The sequence below is a fragment of the Callithrix jacchus genome, chromosome 3 (genome assembly GCF_049354715.1).
Source record: "Callithrix jacchus isolate 240 chromosome 3, calJac240_pri, whole genome shotgun sequence".
Lineage (NCBI taxonomy): Eukaryota > Metazoa > Chordata > Mammalia > Primates > Cebidae > Callithrix > Callithrix jacchus.
This window is the reverse complement of record NC_133504.1, coordinates 75,886,935-75,904,202: the sequence shown is the minus strand read 5'-3', so window position 1 is coordinate 75,904,202 and position 17,268 is coordinate 75,886,935. Positions and strand designations below refer to the sequence as shown.

Genomic DNA, 17,268 nt, shown 5'->3' with positions numbered 1-17,268 from the left:
TGGCAATTAATAAAAGATGATTCCTGTAATAGACTGAATATATGTTCCCCCCAAAACTCATATGTTAAAACCCTATACTCTAATGTGATGGCATTTGCAGGTGGGACCTTTGGGAAGGTAATTTGGTTTAGATAATGTCATGAGGGTGGGTCCCCCATCTTGAGATTAGCGTCCTTATAAGAAGAGGAAGAGTCCCGAGCTCTTTCTCTCTCTGCCATGTGAGGACACATCAAGAAGGCAGCCATCTGCAAGCAGGAAGTAAGCCCTCACCAGAACTCGACCATGCCAGCACCCTGATCTCAGACTCCCAGCCTCCAGAACTGTGAGAAATAAACGTTCATCATCAAAGCCATTCAGTCTATGGTATTTTGTTATAGCAGCCTCAGCTAATGCGTAATGCACACTGTCATCTTTAAGGAATCCTTAAGGAATTTTTATTTTGTGATTGGGAAGAGACTAAATGTAATAAAACAGAGCACAATATGGAAATTAGCTACAGAATTTGATATTATATGTATCAAAGTGATACAAATAAGCAGAAGGAGGTGGGATTTGTAGCAAGGACTGAGATAAACATTTATTAGGTATTTTTCTAGCTAGGAAACTGTTTGGCTTTTGGGGGACCCATTGCTTGTTTTTAGGCTGCTAGAAAAGGATGATAAGTGGGTGGATGGGTAGGAAAAAAGGGCAAAAGGAAGAAACAATGCCCACAGATATGGAGGCAATAGACTAAATATTAATATTTCCTGTCTCCAGGAAGTCATTCATTCATATTTAGATTCTTATTTTCACGGGATCATGTCTGGTAAATTGGACTATTACTCTGCTTTGGCAAGCCTGGTGCATTCCTGGGATGCCACAATCATGCCTTCCTGATAGTCATGAAGCGCTTTTCAGGTCCAGAAGTCACAGGAGAGCCTTGTGGCTCTAGCAAGTCGTTTCCCTATTGTTCCAAGACGGTGCTGTTGCAGAGATGCTAGGAGCCCTGCATTCCTCTCTGACCCTGTGTGGAGTCATAGCAAGCCCACAAAGCCCATTGTGGCATTTTAAGAACCGTGTCTCACACAAAGCTCCTCAAGCAAGCCCTCAACTTACCTTATTTGTAGGTAGCTCACTTAATACAGATGGTGTCACCCCCAGAACAGCCACTAACACATCACATATCCTAGAGCATCTTCTTTGTTGCTTATTTCTCACCCCTCCTTGGAAATGGGCTTGCGTTGTTCCCTTTGCCTTTTTGTTCTACCCACCCACCCACAAGCATTCTCTCTTGCACAGCTTGAAAAGCCCTGGCACTCTCAATGTAACTACCAATGGCGCTCTTTGCCAAGTGGGTTCTGACATCATGTTCTGCTGCCAACAGCTCTGCCTCACTCCAGCTGTTCTGCCTACTTCTTTCTGAGCAGTTTGACACCCACAGAGAAGGGTTGGGTAGAGCTCAACCTAAGGGAACATCTCTATTTCTGCCCCTGGGCTCTGCTGGAGGCTGTTAAATACTGGACACGCACAACCAAATATGTGCATGTGACTGTGCACTGGGCATAGGGCTTTTGCAGAGTGTGGGCTAATCAAATGATCAGTTTGCTTTATAGCTTGGGACAGAATGAGATCTTGTTAACTGGTGTCACAACAAGCCAAAATAGACATCAAAGCCTGAGGGGTGTGGCCACAGGGTGAAGCTACCTACTCTAGTCCACAGGGCTGCTTTTGCAGAGTTCACCTGGACATAAGCCAGATGCTTAAGCCTGCCCCTTGCACACGGTGCTAGGCAAACCTTGTATTTCTTCCCAACTTTTGTCTATGAAACATATAACATTTCCATAAAATTAAGGGGGAAAAATACCACCACTCTAATATCTTTGCTGGTTTAAATTTTGTGTAATTACTTTCAGTTCTAACTGCTATGAATTTATTTTTACACAATGTTAATCAACCAGCATGTATTTCCCTCAGGGCAAAGCTCAAAGTGTTGCCATCTAAAGCCACTCCATCAACAAATATGCACTGATCACCTTCTCTGTGAAAAGCAGAGTTTTAAATTGGCTTCTCAAAGCCTGATTACCAAAACATTGACTAATCTCCTAAAGAAAAATTGAGTGCACTGAGAAGCTTGTGAAATATATTTTGGATGGCTAGATATGTTGTGAGGTTTTTTTGGATCCTGTAAAATTTTCCAATTCTGAACAAATGTCTTAATGCATCTTAAATCACTAGCCTGGCTCTATCGTACTTGGTTCTTTGCCTCACCTCACCTGACTTTGGTGTCCTTCACATTATTGTAGATGATTGAAACACCATCTGTCCTTCTCAAGGAGACTTTGAAACTATTTTAAAGGAAAGAAGGTAGTTTCATTGAAATGTTTCACATTTCCATTATATAATGTCAACTAAAGGTTCTGGAGAGTAATTAATTCTGTTTAACAGTTTTCTCTGGCCAGGTGCCATGGCTCACACCTGAGTCATTGCAGCACTTTGTGGGGCCAAGGCAGGAGGATCACTTGAGCTCAGGAGACCAGCCTGGACAACATAGGAACACCTTGTCTCTACAAAAAAAATTTAAAAATAAGTGGGGCATGGTGATGCACCCCTATAGTCCAAGCTACTCAGGAGGCTGAAGTGGGAAGATCACTGGAGCCCAGAAGGTCAAGGCTGCATGCACTGAGTCGTGATTGCACTACTGCACTCCAGTCTCAGTGACAGAGTGAGACTCCATCTGGAACAAAAAAAAATTTGAAAACAATTTTCTCATGTCAAAGATGTATGTTTATTTTAAATATTTTCTTTTTTTTACAAAATATTTTCTAATGTAATGATTTAATTCATTTATTTGTTAGTTTCAGAGAATCGGAAGCCTCACACTGGAAGTCTGTCATAATCATGTTAGTCTTACCTATATGCAAAATATGACTAGTAGTCTATCTTGTTAGACTGTCCTGAACATGCACAGCTTCCCCACTAAAGAAGAGAAAACATCAAACTAATAAATGTCTGACTTTGCCAAGTTACCTTATTTATCTAAGCATCAGAATCCTCATCTTGTCCAGGTTGTTGGGAGTTGCTTTGAACAGTGCCTGGAATATGGAAGGAATGCATAGGTGGCAATGAAGATTACTTTTGCTATGTGGTGCCATTTAGGCTTGTGGCTCCAGGTAAACATGTTCCCATCTTCATCCTCTTCCCACTCTTCTCTCATTAATGCATTCATTCATTCACTCATTCAATATTTACTAAGCTCCTTCCATATTCCAGGCCCAGGCAGTGTGGACTGAAAAGCGAATACAGGAGAGATTAAAGGGAAATACAGCCAGGCAAACATGCCACTTTAATCCACACCATATATGTGAAGATGGAGGAAGTATCAAATCCTCAGGAGCACAGTGGGGGCTTAACCAGGTCTGGGGTTTCAGGAAAGGCTTTTTGCTTTCTCTAAGATGTAACCTCAAGAATGCTTAGGAGTTGGCCAAACATAAAATGTGGGGGAAAGTCTTTCAGGCAGGTAACCCTAATGCAAATAGCTGAAGTTAAGAGAGAATTTGGTACCTCTGAGTAACTTAAAATAATCCAATAAAGTTGAAGATTAGATAAATAGGAAAGTTTTTACAGATGGGTCTGAGGAAATAGAAACTAGATTATAAAAAGCATTGTAAGCCATGGCACAGGGTTTGGAAGGTATCATAAAACCAATGGGAAGCCATAGGAGGGCTATATATAAAGCAGCATTGTTAGATTCGTGTTTTGTTTTCTTTTGGGGTTATGAGGTCTCACTCTGTTGCTGAGGCTGGGGTGCAGTGGTGCAATCACAGCTCACTACAGCCTTGGACTCTGTGCTCAAGTGATTCTCCCACCTGTCTCCCCAGTGGGTGGGACTATGGACACAAGCCACCATGCCTTGTGTTTTAGAAACATCATACAAGATGTAGAAAATGAACTATTAGAAGGCAACACTGGAGACTAGGAGGTTAGGTTGGAGGCTGATAGAATAATTTAGGCAAAAGATGACAGTGACTTGAATTATGGTAGTGAGAATAAAATTGGAGAAAACACATAGGTTAAGTGTTTAGTAGGTGGCCTCAACTGGACTTGGAGATTTATGAGGAGTGGGTGTGGTGAGGGAGGAATCAAGAATGATACTGTGGTTTACTAGCTACTGGGGTGTTGCCATTCACTCAAGGGAACACAAGGAAGAACAAGTTTAGAAGAAAGATCGAGTTCGGTTGTGGACACAGTGAATTTGAAATGTCCCTGGAACATCTGGAGACATTCAGAGCCCGGAGAAAACATCTAGGCTGGTAAAATAGATTTGGATGTCATCAGTATATTGCTGGCAATTGAAACCATGGAAGTGGAAAACTAAAGAAAGTATATAAAAGGAGACATTTTTCTAGGACAGAATCCCATGAAACACTGGCATTTAAGAGATGAACTGAGGAAGAGGAATCCCCAAAAGGAACTGAAAAGGAATATCCAAAGTGGTAGAAAAAACAGAAGTATAACAAGTCACTAAAGTCAAGAGAAAAAGGTACTTTGAGAAGATCACTAAAGCCAACAGAAAAAAGTATTTCAAGAAGACAGACGATATTAAATGATACAGAAAATTAAGAGACTCAATATTTATCAGTTTTCACAAGGAGATGTAAGTCTATCTAGATTCCACAAACATACACAGAGACACTTACATACACATACTCACAGACTTTAAACCCTCAGACAAGAAACTAATGTTCCCCTAAGAGCAAACAAGAGCTGCTCTCTCTTGTTTTTTTTCTCCTACCACCTCCATCTTTTGCAGTTGCTCTGTGACTCATCTGTAGCCCTCAGCATACCAAAAGCAAAAACAGAAAAGAAACATGGGGGTATTGTACAGCCTGAAAGTTCTGTGACTAAAACTGAATCCATATCAGTGGTACCCTGATACTAGCTGGGTTTTGGGGATGTGTTTTTTGTTTTTTGTGTGGTTTTTTTTCAATCATGGCTTACTGCAACCTAACTTCTGGGCTCAAAGGATACCCCTGCCTCAGCCTCCCAAATAGGTGCAACCACAGGTGCATGCCATACCTGGCTAGCCCTTTTTTTTTTTTTTTTATAAAGACAAGGTCTTGCTATGTTGTCCAAGCTGATTTCCAATTCCTCGGCTCAAACCATCCTCCCCTATGGACCTCCCACAGTGCTGAGATTACAGGCCTGAGCCACTGCATTTGGACAATTCTGGCTATTGAGCTGAAACTCCCCAACAGAAGCAAATTATCATTATTTTAAAAGTAAACTGCAGAGATAAAATGCTAACCTGACCACTGAAGTAATGAAGTTTAATTCTCATCTCCTAACAATGCAATTGACTCCTAGAAATTTTAAGAAGGGAGATCATGAACTATACATTTTAACATTTCAGAACTTTTACTACTAACTTTTGATTCAGGCAATACCATCTAGACAAAACAACAACAACAACAAAAGCAGACATAGCTCAATTTCTTTGCCATGTTTAAACGATCACAAATTATTTAATTTAAAAAATGCAGTGGGAAGAGCTTGCCACAAAGAAAATGACTGACTTATTCCCAAAATCCAATTATAACTCTGAGAAATTCAAATGTATGAAAAATATAATTGGTCAAGGGGTTAGATATATGAAAACTTTTACATTTTCATTTTTTAAACTCCTTTAAAACATATGGTTTAGTTAAATCGGATTTATTTGCAGGGCAGAAGAATGTCATATTATATGATTCACATGCTACCTAAATTTTCCTGTTGGAGCTTTTCCTCTGACAGATGAGTAATCTCATTTTATGTTGGATCAGACCCACAATTTGATATAGAGTTATGGCCTGAAATAGGAGCCAGTCGCTAGCTGTACAATTCAAACGCTCTTCAAGTACAATATAGTCATCTCATTGCTTTAATAAAAAATTAACATTATGTAGGAAATTTTTAATGGTCTTCATCACTAATGAAGTATACCCAATTTTCATCCTAAAGCGAATCAGAATTTCCTCTAAATTCCAAAAAATGCAAATACTGTACACTAAATACTGAATTCAGAGAAACAGCTGACACTAATCAGATTAAAGACCTGCACAGAGGAATGGAATCAGCATGAGAATACAGCTTCTTTATCTCCCTGTCCCAGGTTCCACCTGGACTCTTCAACCAATCAATGATCTCTGCACTTCAGCTCACTCTCAAACCCTTAAAAGCCTTTGCCCGAAATCATTGAGGGGATGGATTTGAGGTTTCCTCCTGTCTCCTAGTTGGGCCGGCTTAATGATTAAACCTCTTTCTTTGCAAAGAAAAAGAAAAACAAAAAATGGTCAAGTGAGGCTGTTAAAGAAAGAAAAAGACTGAAGAGCTTCATACTGATTGCTGACAAAATTCTAAGACAGGTGATCGGATAGTCTGTAATCATTTAGAAATGTAAGAGGTGCTGATTAGGCCTCAGCATGGGCTCAGCACAGTTGAATCTTACTAGATAACATAATGTCCTATCAAAATAGGGTATTTTTTGGAAATACTTGCAAAGCTGCAATCGTACACGTCAGAGAACCTAAAAAAATGACAATTTGAATTATTTAGTCATAGCAGAGTATACAAATATTCTATTTACTATGTTATAATTTACTATGACTTAGCAAAGTAACTCATTCAACAAATATATATTGAGCACTTGCTTCATGTTTCACACTGTGCTGAGTGCTTATCTACAAGGTAGAAACTGTTATCATCGAGAGGCAGCAGTGTGTGACTTAAGCACACAGACCTGAACCAGATCCTGACCTTATCACTTAAATGTCCAGGTGACCTTGAAAAAGTAACTTAATCTCTGCCTCATTTTGCTAATCTGTAAAGTGGAGTGTAAAGGGATTGTGAAGATTAAACAAATTAATAAATGAAAACATCTTAGAACAGTGTCTGGCATATAATAAATACTCTGAGCATCAGCTGTAACATCTCCGTTTTAGAGAGATGCTATTGACAATGTTTGTATTTCTCTCAAAATAATCCTCTAATAATCCCCAATGTGATGGTATTTGGAGGTTAGTGCATTTAGGAGGTAATTAGGTCAGAGGGGTACCCTTCTAAGAAGAGACACAAGAGCAAGTCTTTCTCTCCACCATCTGAGAATACAGCAAGAAGGTGGCCCAACGCAAACCAGTCCCTTGATCTTGGACTTTCCAGCTTCCACAATGGTGGGAAATAAATTTCTGTTGGTTGCTTAAGCCACCCACTTTGTGGTATTTTATTATATAGAAGCATGAGTTATCTAAGACAAGAGGTAAGATTCCATATCGAAGACATCACAGTTTTCCCAGCCAAGATCTATGCCCAAGGCTGTCTGATGCCAAAGCCTATGCCCTGAGCCACACCAGAAATGACATTTAAAAATGTGTAACGTTTTTGGCTGATTTCAAAAAAAAAACCTTTGACATCCACTTCTGCATACTTTTACTTTAATAATGTATCCAGATGTGTAAAAGACCTAATGTGTCTGGGAAGCTATTTCTGGGTCTTTGGGCTGAAACTTTCCTAGAGGCCAGGAAAGTTACTTAGAACATTAGACTTGCAATTTTGAAGGCTATACCCTTCCTATTTTAAAAGGTATGTCATGGCTGGGCATGGTGGTTCATGCCTGTAATCCCAGCACTTTGGGAGGCCAAGGCTGGTGGATCACCTGAGGTTAGAGCTCAAGACTAGCCTGACCAAAATGAAGACACCCTTTCTCTACTAAACCGTCTCTCTACTAAAAATACAAAATTAGCTGGGCGTGGTGGTGCATGCCTATAATCGCAGCTACTCAGGAGGCTGAGGCAGAAGAATCACTGGAATCTGGGAGGTGGAGGTTGAGGTGAGCCAAGATCATGCCGTGGCACTCCAGCCTGAGCAACAAAGCAGAACTCCATCTCAAAAAAAAAGGTACATCATTATACCTGTGGACAGCAGACTGTGTTGATGTCCTCTAATAAATAATAAATATTGGCATGCAGGAAACTCATTAACAATAGTAGTTAATGTTTATTTTTGCTAAATATGGGACCAGGCCTGTTCTAAGTGTTTATTACACATTGACTTATTTAATCTTCCAGGCCACTTTGTGGCAAAAGGTATAATTAGCCCTGCTTTTTGCTTTTTGAAGAGGTTTACAACTTGCCCAAGGTTGCCCAGCTGGTAAGTTGCAGAATTGGAATTTAAACCAGGCAGGTTAGCTCTGAAGGCTGAACTCTTAATCCATTAAACTCCCTCCCATAAGACCACTTCTAGATATGCTAAAGACTCATCCAAGAACCTCAAAGAAGTCACTGACCCCGTCAAAACTCAGTTGCCCTATGTTTCCAGGAAACTTTCTCACAGCCCTCTCAGTCATTTTGAATACTAAAGTCCACTTAGTTTATCATTATTATTATTATTTTGAGACAGAGTCTCACTCTGCAGCCCAGAATGGAGTGCAGTGTCACAATCTCGGCTCACCACAACCTCCACCTTCCAGGTGCAAGCGATTCTCCTGCCTCAGCCTCCTGAGTAGCTGAGACTACAGGTGCTTGCCACCACACCTGGCTAATTGTTGTAGTTTTAGTAGATGCAGGGTTTCACCATGTTGGCCAGGCTGGTCTTGAACTCCTGACCTCAGGTGATCTACCCACCTCGGCCTCCCAAAGTTCTGGGGTTACGGCCCTGTGCCCGGGCCATTTACTTAATTATTGACTCCTCACATTTTCAGGTTTCCTCAAATGCCCCCTCATCAAAGAGGCCTCTCTCCTGATTACACTACTGCATAGTGACTTCTTGGCCACCCTCTCTCACCCGGCTTAACTTTTCTTTGCATCACCTCTCATTACCAGGCATTATTGATTGTTTCTTGATTACTTTATTGTCTACCTGTCTCTATAATATAGGCTCCAAGTGACCTGTTCTATTTTGTTTACATCATCCCAGTGCCTAAGATAGAGCCTGGCACATAGTAGATTCACAAATAATACTTATATAAATGACTGAATTCTTACAAATTTTTACTCGTTACAAATATTATTTTATTAGTAATACTAGAAACAAAAATTAAAGGAAACTCCCACTATTAAACTTTCTTTTTTTGAGACAGGGTCTCACTCTGTCACCCAGGCTGGAGTGCGGTGGCATGATCATGGTTCAATGCAGCCTCAACTTCCCCAGGCTCAGGTGATCCTCCTACCTCAGCCTCCCAAGTAGCTGGGACTATAGGTGTGTGCCACCACTCCTGGCCAATTTCGGTATTTTTGGTGGGGATAGGGTTTTGCCATGTTGCCCAAGCTGGTCTTGAATTCTTGGGCTCAAGCAATCCTCTTGCCTCAGCCTCCTGAGTATCTGGGATTACAGGTGCACACCACCATACTTGGCATTACCAACATCTTGATAACCTCAAATGTTGAAAAAATGGCAAGTAGGAATTTTATTTATACTATAATCAAGATGAGAATAGTCTAGTGAATTATGAGATTTATAAGTAATGCCCACCTGAGAAGAGTTTGTGCTAAAAGTTGCATTAGTCATCTTTTGCTTCTTAGCAGCTTAAAGCAGCACATACTTGTTATCTCATGGTTTCTGTGAGTCTGGAATCCAGACACAGCTTAATGGGGTCTGCTTAAGGGTCTCACTTAAATCAAGATGTCAGTGAGGGCTTAAGTCTCATCTAAAAGTTCAACACAGGAAACTCAACAAGCTCATTTCTGTGATTACCATCAGGCTTCAATTCCCTTTGAGGTGTATATTGAGGTCTTAAATATTTACCGGGCAACTGGCTGCAGAAAACCCTCAGTTCCTTGCCATGTGGGTCCTCCACAACATGGAAACTTGCTTTATGAAATTCAACAAGAGAGGGAGTCTGCTAATGTGATCGAAGTTATATTTTCTCATCAAATAACAGAAGTGCCATCCCCTTAATGTTGAGGTATTCTGTTCATTACAAGTAAATCATTCAAGTGGAAGGCATTACATAAGGCCCTAAATACCAGGAGGTATGAATCATTGGGGGCCATCTTAGGGGTCTCTTACCACTGAAATACTATCTCAAAATAATATCATATTGCTTGCTAGAGAACTGTACCCTTGAGCCAGACACTGTGACTCACACCTGTAATCCCAGTGACTCAGGACGCTAAACTGAGATGATCACTTGAGGCCAGGGGTTTGAGACCAACCTGGGTGACACAGTGAGACCCATCTCTAAAAAAAAAAAAAGATAAAGAAAAGAAACATACCTACCTAATGCCACCTTCTAGCCTAGGCTGTCTATGGTCACCTCACGGGAGAGTCAGCATTGTCTGGTGTTCTCCTACTTCTGCTGAAGCTGCTGCCCCTGAAACAGCCAAAGCCTTCCTTGCTAGACAACTTTAGGAAGAAACAAGCAGGGTGAGAACAAATATATAGAAAATAGGAACTTTTTCTCTTAAGTCATTTATTTGAGTAAAGAGTTGATCAATATATGGGTACAGCATCCCTGGGAGGTGGGCTAATGGAGAGTGGCTAAGGTTGTACAAATGACACATTCTGTAAGAGCCTCTCCATGAAGAACCACAGCCACTTCTGCACATATGACTACTCTTATTGCTTGTGATAAAAGCTCAATATCACCTTCACTCTTGCCTGCATGTTAGCTTTGGAATTGTAGTCAGACTTCATATGTCTCTGCATTAATGAGCCCTACTTCATCATTATACTTCTAACTGTGTGTCAAGTTAAAGCATGAGAAATTGAGTTTGGATAATCTAATAATAGCAGCTTTATTCTCTACATAGATGTCAGATGGCAAAGTAATCAAATGAGAAAAGTTAAGATCCTCACAGAGAGATAGGCAATAACCCAGTTCGGTGTTAAGAATGAAGAGAATACACTTGCCATAGAAATGGATTCCCACTTACAAGAAGCAGCACAGTGTGGCAGAGTACAGTCTCTGAAGTCAGGCTGTGTGGGTATGAATCCTGGTTCTACAGCCTACTAGCTGTGCAGACTTGGACAATTTTTACTCATTCTGTCCATACCTTGTGACACGGGCATCTGTAAAAGAGAGATAACAAATACTGGTTCACTGTAACAAATGTACTACACTGGTGAGGGCTGTTGATGGTGGAGGAGGTTGTGTGGTGGTGGGGGAAGGAATATGGAGACTTTGTGTACTTTCTACTCAATTTTTCTTTTAACCTAAAATTGTTCTTAAAATTGTCTATGAGTTTATAAAATCATGATGTTAAAATATGCCTCAAGATTGGATTGTCACTGAAAGCGCTCCTTCTACAAAATGAGGGAAGAGCAAGTTATCAAACATTGTAGGGAAGTACATTCTACTGAACTTTGCTAGCACCAATCACAGTGCCTAGCATGTAGCAGGAATTTCACCTAACTCAGGAAATCTGTAAGCATGCAGTTGGCAATGTCCTATGGCAACAGGGAAGTGAAGGACACCTGCCAGCATATTTTACACAAAACAGACAGGGAATCCTAGAGCTGGATAAGATTAAATATATCTCTCTTTCCTAGAAATTTAGATCAGGTCTTCTCTTACTTTAATGTGTATAAGAATCACCGGGTGGGGGGAGGGCTGGGAGCAGTGGCTCACATCTGTAATCCCAACATTTTGGGAGGCTGAGGTGGGCGGATCATTTGAGGTCAGGAGTTGGAGACCAGCCTAACCAACATGGCAAAATCCCATCTCTACCAAAAATACAATGAATTAGCTGGGCTTGGTGGCACATGCCTGTAGTCCCAGCTACTCAGGAGTCTGAGGCAGGGACCAGAAGATGGAGGTTGCAGTGAGCCTAGACTGTGCCACTGCACTCCAGCCTGGGTGACGGAGTAAGATCCCGTCTTAAAAAAACAAACAAACAAACAAACAAACCTGGAGGTGTTGCTGGAGGGCTTGTGAAACAGTTTCTGATTCAGATTGTTTGTTTGGGACAGGACCAGAGAGTTTGCATTTTAACTGGTTCTCTGGTGATGCTGATGCTGCTGGTCAGTGGATCACATTTAAAAGTTGAAAGAGTTTGGATAAAGATGAATTCCTTAGGTAGATGTTCTGGAATTTATAAACAGGAAGAGTTTGAAATCAATAATCTGGCTGAAAGGGACTAAAGAACTCAGAAGGCTGCATTTGCTTGGTAATCATACTGCGTGTACTCAGAATGAGTCTATTTGGATATTTTGAGGGTGATAGAGGTTATGAGGGAAGAATAAACAGGGTAACAAGCTCTGTTTTGTTTTTCTCTCAGAGTTTTAACAATATTTGAATCCTTTAGGTAGGGCATGTGCTATATGAGTCACAGTCTTCCCAACTTTCTATCGTCCTATAACTGACCAGCTAATTTTCGTATTTTTAGTAGAGACAGGTTTTGACCATGTTGGCCAGGCTGGTCTCAAACTGCTGACCTCAGGTGATCTGCACATCTAGGCCTCTCAAAGTGCTGCGATTACAGGCGTGAGCCACTGCAACTGGCCTTCTCTTTTTTGACCTCTGCTTCTATCATCCTCACTTCTGTCACTCTACTGCATCCTTCTTGGGTTCATCCAGCTAATCCAAGATAACCTTCCTGTCTCAAAATCCATAATTTAATCACTACTGCAAAATAACTTTTGTCACATAAGGCAACATATTCAGTTTCCAGAGATTGGAACAGGGACATCTTTAAAAGAGGTCATTATTTTGCCTACTAAACAACCCTGTAATAGTTGTTTACATTACAATTAATTTAAGTCACAATAGAACATTCTACTTATTTGTAGAAAACTAATTGACAAGTAACTTTTCCAGATCATATTTATGGCTTAGACATTTAACAACATAATTTTCTACAGATTTCTATCAGTAAGCATGAATCTTCTTTTAATAGGTGAGAATAGATCCAATAGCATCAGTGATGTGTCCAAGACAGAGCCATATGCATAATCTGAGTAAAGTGAAATGAAATGTTCCTTCCCTGCCTTCCCCTCTAATTTGTTGTATTTTTGATAAGCTGAAAACTGATAATTTTTTATTCCTCTAAATATATTGGCAAGGCTTAAAATCATGATGAGAGATCACATATAGCTTTCTGGATATAATAAATGATACAAGAAGAGTGAAAGGAAAAGCTCTTTTCAATATCCAAGGAAGCTAGAGATGGAGTAGATAATTTAATGGACTCAAAAATCTATAATTCCAATAAAACATGTGAGGCAAATTTGCACTACATTTGACATATTAGTGTTCAGCTGTCAATACATAAAATCTTTTCAACATATTAACTGATAAGTGGTTTCCAGTTTGAATCTTAAAAAACAATAAAACAAATGTCTTTGTTAAAAGGTAGTTGAAAGTAAAAATTCCCTTAAATAAACAAATAGCCAAATACAGCAGAACAATAAAAAAAGACAATGCGTTTTTAACTTTTTCTGATAATAAAAGCTATTCACATGCTTTACAGAAGATTTGGAAAGTTCATAAAGAAAAAATATCAAAATGAAAAAAAAATCTTTTCCCAGAATCCTACCATTCAGAGATAACCATTCTTAACATTTCATATTATTTCTTTCTAGGATAATTTTTGGTACACTAAATTCTATACAGAAAAATTGTACAGCAGACTTATGGTAAGTAAAATGGTAAGGTTTCATTTGTTCATTCATCCACCCATTTTTTCTTCTTTTTTTTCTTTCTTTCTTTTTTTTTTTTTTTTTTGAGATGGAGTCTCACTCTGTCGCCCAGGGTGGAGTACAGTGGCACAATCTCCACTCACTGCAACCTCCACCTCCGAGGTTCAAGCAATCCTCCACCCTCAGCCTCCCGAGTAGCTGGGATTACAAGTGCATGCCACCATGCCTGGCTAATTTTTGTATTTTTAGTAGAGACAGGATTCACCATGTTGGCCACGCTGGTCTTGAACTCCTGACCTCAAGTGATCTGCCTGCCTTGGCCTCCCAAAGTGTGCAGTGGTGCAATCTCAGTTCATTGCAACCTCCACCTTTCGGGTTCAAGCAATTCTCCTGCCTCAGCCTCCTGATTAGCTGGGACTACCAGCACACACTACCATGCCCAGCTAATTTTTGCATTTTTAGTGGAGATGGGGTTTCATCATGTTAGCCAGGCTGGTTTCAAACTCCTGACCTCAAGTGATCTGGCCACCTTGGCCTCCCAAAGTGCTGGGATTACAGGCACGAGCCACCGTGCCCAGCCTTTACCCATTAATTATTTCACCAGATGTGCTGTTATAGGCCATTCATCCTCTTATTCACAAGGTTCACTACCAGTCTTAGTGGATGCCGTAAAAGTTAAGAAGACATGGACTTAGACCGGGCAGCGGTGGTTCACACCTGTAATCCCAGCACTTTGGCAGGCTGAGGTGGGCAGATCAAGAGGTCTGGAGCTCCAGACTAGCCTGACCAATATGGTGAAACCCCGTCTCTACTAAAAATACAAAAATTAGCCAGGCGTGGTGGCACATGACTGTAGTCCCAGCTACTTGGGAGGCTGAGGCAGAAGAATTGCTTGAAACTGGGAAGTGGAGGTTGCAGTGAGCCGAGATCGCACCACTGCACTCCAGCCTGGGCAACAGAGCGAGACTGTGTCTCAAAAATAAATAAATAAATAAAAAGATGACACGGACTTTACACTCTAGTAGAAATGTATTAGAATTCCTTTGGACACTCTTTTACAAAGACCAACTCAAATGTATTGGCTCGCCAGACTGGGAAGTCCAAGGGGAGCAAACTAATAACTTTACGTAAAGACTCCACTTCTCTCTCTTCTCAGTTCTGCTGCCCCGTCTCTCATTTTTTATCTTCAAGTTCTCTCCATGTGGTACTAAAATGGCTCCTGACAGTTCTAGACTTGCATGGTCTTTAGAGTATATAAACCAAGAGAAAGGAAGACCTTCTCCCTCTCAGGGTTCACATGTCAAGACTGAGAAACTGCTGGATCCTAGCTGGGTAAACAGTTAATGTGGAGACCAGGACAGAGTTCCATAACTAGTAGAACCTGGTCATAGCCATGTTGGCTATTAACATTAACACTAGAATTACATGGGGTCAGGCAAGGGCATTTCTCCAAGAAATAGAAGAATGCTGGTCAGACAAAGCAACTGCTGTTCAATAAAGAGAATGCACACTCAAATAGTTTGTTGAGAACTAGGTTATTTTTAGACAGATCATTCAGATTAATATACTGATTCCGAATTACTCTTTTTTTAAGAACAGAAGGTAAGGCCAGATGCTGTGGCTCACACCTATAATCTCAACATTTTGGGAGGCCAAGGTGGGCAGATCACCTGATGTCAAGAGTTTGAAACCAGCCTGGCCAACATGGTGAAACCCTGTCTCTACTAAAAATACAAAAATTAGCCAGGCATGGTGGTGTATGCTTATAGTTCCAGCTACTCGGGAGGTTGAGGCAGGAGAATTACTTGAACCTGGGAGGTTGAGGTTGCAGTGAACCAAGATCACACCACTGCACTCCAGCCTGGGTGACAGAGTGAGACTCCATCAAAAAAAAAAAAAAAGAACAGAATGTATTACATTATCTGAACCTCTTCTTAAACTTCCAAACCTATTTTTCATGAAACAAATTTTCCTTTGGCATTCAAAACTTTCTTATAAACACAAGGCTGTAAAGTAGATATGTTTTACGATGTTATGCATATTAAGTAGAGGTGGGTCATACATCTTTGGATTAACTCGAAAATAAAATGGCAAAAACAGGAGTGTTAAAATTACAATATAAAAGTGAAAGTAGAAAAAGAACAGTGGAAATTCAACAAAAGTGGAAGGAAAGCAAAGTAATCAAGCAGCAGTCTCAGAAAAGCAATCTGTCATGCTGAGTTTGGGCAGTTTCATGGGAACCTTCGCCAAACCAACAAGGAAAGAGGAAACTAACATCTGAATAGCTACAATGTCCAAAATGTTTAATTAGATGCTTTCATTCAGACCACTTAACACAGCATAATTATTATCTCCAACCTGAAGATACAGAACCCCAAAATCAGAAAGATTATTTAGCTTACTCCAAGTCCATTTGAGCTGAAGTTTATCTGAAGTCAAAGTCCATTCTCTTTCCACTACCAAGCTGCCTTGCAGGAAATAACAGACTATTTCAATAAAGTTCTATTTCATCACTGAAGGGAAAATTTATCAAACTGCCACTGAAAGAACCCAAGGATTTAAATGAAGAATTTATCAATCAGGAGTTTTGGTGTGGAACTGCACTAAAAAAATTGTTAAAGAATTTAAGTGGTTTGTACACTGTAATCTTGACGATTCTGAAAATTAATCATTTCTGTCTACTTTCCTCCTTCTTCACAATTTCTATCTCCAGACCATGTGGAGCCCGCATCCCATCTCATTTTTGCATGTGTTACTCTTTCTGCTTGAAACACTTTTCCTCTCCTCCAGATGGCATCAAAGTTGCTCCTGCTTAACATCAAAGATTTATTTTACTTAAATGTCACCTCTACAAAGTCACCTGTTCCTGCAACTACCCCTATTAAGATAGCATTCCTATTCTCAGATAGACTTACCACTGTATGAAATTGTTCTATTTGGTTTAGGGTTTTTTTGTCTCTTCCAAAAAGAATATAAATTCCTTGACAGAAGGGATCTTGTCTACCTCATTTCTCCAGCACTCAAATTATTCCTGGACACAGTAGGCCCTCTTCAAGTATTTATTGAGTACATGGTAGTACAAAGTGAGACTAAGATGTATCACTGCTAAAAAAAAAAAAAAAAAAAAAAAAAATGTGAGAAGCTACAAAGAAGCCTAAGAGCCTGCATAGGAGTTACAGTGCCTACCACCCTCTAAAGCAAAAGGAAACAAAATAATAATATGCAAACACTTAAATAGTGCTTACTCCATGCCAGGCACTGTTCTAAGCGTTATATGTATATATAAAAACTCATTTTTATCCCTCATAATACACAGGTTTCTCATTCGCATTCCCCCACTTTTTTTTTTTTTTTTTGCAGGTGAGTAATGTGAAGCACATAGGTCAACTTGCCCAGGGTTATAGTAGTTAACAATAGACTTACAATTTGAACCCTGGCAAGGAACACTTATTAAAACTATTATTTGATACTGCCTCTCCAAAAAAGCTGAGTGGTTGGCAGCATGGCCCCGCTGTTTCTCTGTGACCGTAAAAATAAGTCTATCAACTTCAAATAGCTGGGGAGCGGATAATAAACGTATACTTAGTTTCGTCCACAGTAGCAGTAACGCCATTAGTTATTACGTGCAAACGTTCTCTATTCTCGTCAGCTTTTCAGATCCCACAAGATTTCACCTTT

The 17,268-nt window shown here is 40.1% G+C and overlaps 1 long non-coding RNA gene across 1 annotated transcript; it reads right to left on the bottom strand.

Moving 5' to 3' along the window:
• Positions 1-3,001: 3,001 nt before the first annotated feature.
• On the bottom strand, positions 3,002-11,024 carry LOC118152211 (uncharacterized). The gene is made up of 3 exons (XR_004740691.3): positions 10,887-11,024; positions 10,231-10,356; positions 3,002-3,071 (listed from the first exon to the last, which is right to left on the bottom strand). It is a non-coding gene; the product is annotated as an uncharacterized LOC118152211 (long non-coding RNA).
• Positions 11,025-17,268: the final 6,244 nt, after the last annotated feature.